Genomic DNA, 3,010 nt, shown 5'->3' on the forward strand with positions numbered 1-3,010 from the left:
TTGGGCCCCCGAGGGCCAGGAACGGACGGAAGTAAGGTAGTTGACGAGCCGAGGAGGGGCGCCCCAAGTAGGGCCGGGGAAGGCAAGGAAAGCCTGCCCGGCACCGGACAGGCAAGGGGCGAGTCCTGCAGTAAGGTAGGCAACCGTAAGACAGGGCCAGAGAAAAGGATGCGCAGAGAGAGGGGGCGCGCACCGGGTAGGCAGAAGACACAGTCGGATGAGGAGGATTCGCATAGACGAGGCGTAACAACGGCGAAGGAGGTCGCCGCTTCTGTGGAGAAGCAGAGGCTGGGTGGAGGCGAAGGTGAATGGCAAAGTAGCGACGAGCGAAGTTACCTGTGGCACGAGCCGAACTAGAGGCAACGCGGCGGAGTCTTGGGAACGAGGTAGAGAATATGAATGGTAGGTAAGAGAGTCGGCATGAGGCTGGAGGCTTACGTTTTCTGCTGTCGATGACTGCATTAGGTTATTTTCGTACTCTCTACTCGATTGCCGTGCGAGCGGCCCACCCGCCCTCCCACTAACAGCCAAATGGCTGATCGGAATTGTCTTTGAAGGGTTTGGGTACCGCGGGAGTGTGGTCGCAGACGCAATGGCCTTCCCCACAATAAGTTAGTAGTGAGTACGGATCACGCGATGACGTTTAAGCAATGCAAGCGTATGTACGTCTGATGCATTCGCTTGCATTACTGTCTGTACTTTTGCGAATGCATTCACACCATTCCCTTACTCGTAACATTATGTGTCCGTACTTCTGTGAATGCATTCGCAGCATTTTCGCGATCCTAAGCACGCCCATGTTACATTTAACGCGCGCGAGGGTATCGCCAAACGCAAGTGACTGCGATTTGCATATATACGCGACTGCTAACGGTGCGAATGCGGACGCGCCTAGTGGTGTTATACGAAGTACTGCCAATCGTGCATTACAAAGCCTTACAACAGCAGTACAAGAGCTGTACAGGGTGCAAGGTGACAGCCCACCGTTTTGATACCATTGGACATGAACTGTGAACCGCATGAAGTGAGAAAAGAAGACATATTTATATTTTCTCAAGCATAGCTCGGAACGTTCACTGCAAGTTGCGATGATTACAAAATTGCCAGCCATATGCTTGCAAAAAGTCCTTGTCTCCAGCTTGCAGTTTTGTCACCTTCATCGAAACCGTCCACAAAAGCATCACGGTGCGACTCTCCCTGTTGTTGGCAAGAGGAAACGTGAAAGGAGAGAGGACGGGGTATATATGCAGAGGAGGCAACGGTGAAGGGATGGGAGGGAGCTCAATAAAGACATGTTAAGGGGAATCCAGCATTCGCATTGCAAGCTAAAGACAGCAGTGGTAACACTGGGCGCACGACATACACGAGGTCGTAAGACAGCAGGGCATGCATTTAGGACACAACCGCTCGTTTTCCTTCGTTTTCCTCGACATACCCAGGTTGTATTCCGACATTTCCTTTGCTACTTAATTAAGTAGCAACCTTTTTTTTGCTACTTAATTAAGGAGCAAGGAAATGTCGGAATTATAATGTGACCGATGCGAATGCTTATGGAAGGCTCATGGGCCCCCGCCCCTGCGCCAAGCCACTTCGCTGAGCTTCACCGTAGTGCCAGAACTTCAATTGGCATTGCAGGCCATCCTAAAGATGGGGTCTGTTGTCCAATCTTGCTTAAATCTTGCTGCAACTGCCTACCTGTTGGGTAATATGGCTATCGGCTTAGCGGACAGTGTAATCTTCTGGCTCTGTTATGCGATTGTGTTGTATTCTCTGCATATCACAGGAAATGCATTCGCCAATTGAATTTTTTCTGAAGTCGACATTGCCAGCTTCGAATCCATAACCAAGCAGTATCCAATAGCAGTATAGTCATATGCGTTGCATATGTACTGCTACTGGATGTGTAGCGGTGCATGGATGTGAAACACCCCACGCAAGTTGCATTAGTGCAGCTCTTAGTGGCACTGTCAGGACCTAGGATTGGAAGCGGGCAGAAGGAAGGCGGAAAGGTAAAACCATGTCTACACGCAGGGGGGGGGGACGGAAACAAACACACACAGATATAGACACACGCACACACATTTTCCGAACAAGACTACCCATGTTACATCTTTAGATTTTATTTTAAGAGATGCACTGTACAGAGGTAAATTTCAAAGCTTGGGCCACGTTCACAAACAGTTTTAGGATCCAATTCACCTCAAGGTGAAATGACGAGCATCCCTTGCCTAGCCATTCACACGCGACTCGGTCCAGAAGTACTCTTAATGAAGAGCAACATAACATTTGAGAAACTATACAATGTTGTGGTTGCAACTTGCTGTTTATGGAAAATACGCTAGAGAACATTGTTCACTGGCTCTGGGAGGCAGTTGCCACTCTGCCAAATGCCTCTATGGAGATCATACAGATTATCCTTGCTGGTCATCAGTCGGTAACCAGCAGGTTTTTGTAGCAAATAACGAAGTCCTGATGGTATTGCGGAAGGCCTAAGTTTAGGACGCAGCGGCAAAACGGATGCTTAAACTGGAGCCGACTAGGAAAACTTGTCCGTTGTTTTGTCAGTTGGCAAATAGAGCAACCGCTAAGAGTTACATGCATGTACTGTCATCAGATGTTCTCCGCCCGCTGGTTTCACTGCCGCTCGGATTTATGATTGCGCATCAATAGAGCATGTTGCTCGCCGCTCTATGACATGCGAAAGCAGAGCCGCCAGTGACAGTGGCACAAGCAACACTGTGCGTTTGCACTGCCAGCTACAGACGGCGGTGGGTTGATACTTTTCCGTTGGGACTGGCGTTGGGTATATGCTGCACGAGACATGCTTAAAAGCCGCAGCGTTCCAGCCACCACGGTACAACTAGCTAATAATAACAACGTACAATCATTCATCCCAGATCAGTATGACGCATGAAAATAGACACGGCTGCCGTATAATAGCCGAGAGCCCAGTAGTTTCATCGCCTCCAACCAGCTCAGCTGCAACCGCTGTCCGCATCGGCGGCCAGCC

The sequence above is a fragment of the Volvox carteri genome (genome assembly GCF_000143455.1).
Source record: "Volvox carteri f. nagariensis unplaced genomic scaffold VOLCAscaffold_37, whole genome shotgun sequence".
NCBI classification, from domain to species: domain Eukaryota; kingdom Viridiplantae; phylum Chlorophyta; class Chlorophyceae; order Chlamydomonadales; family Volvocaceae; genus Volvox; species Volvox carteri.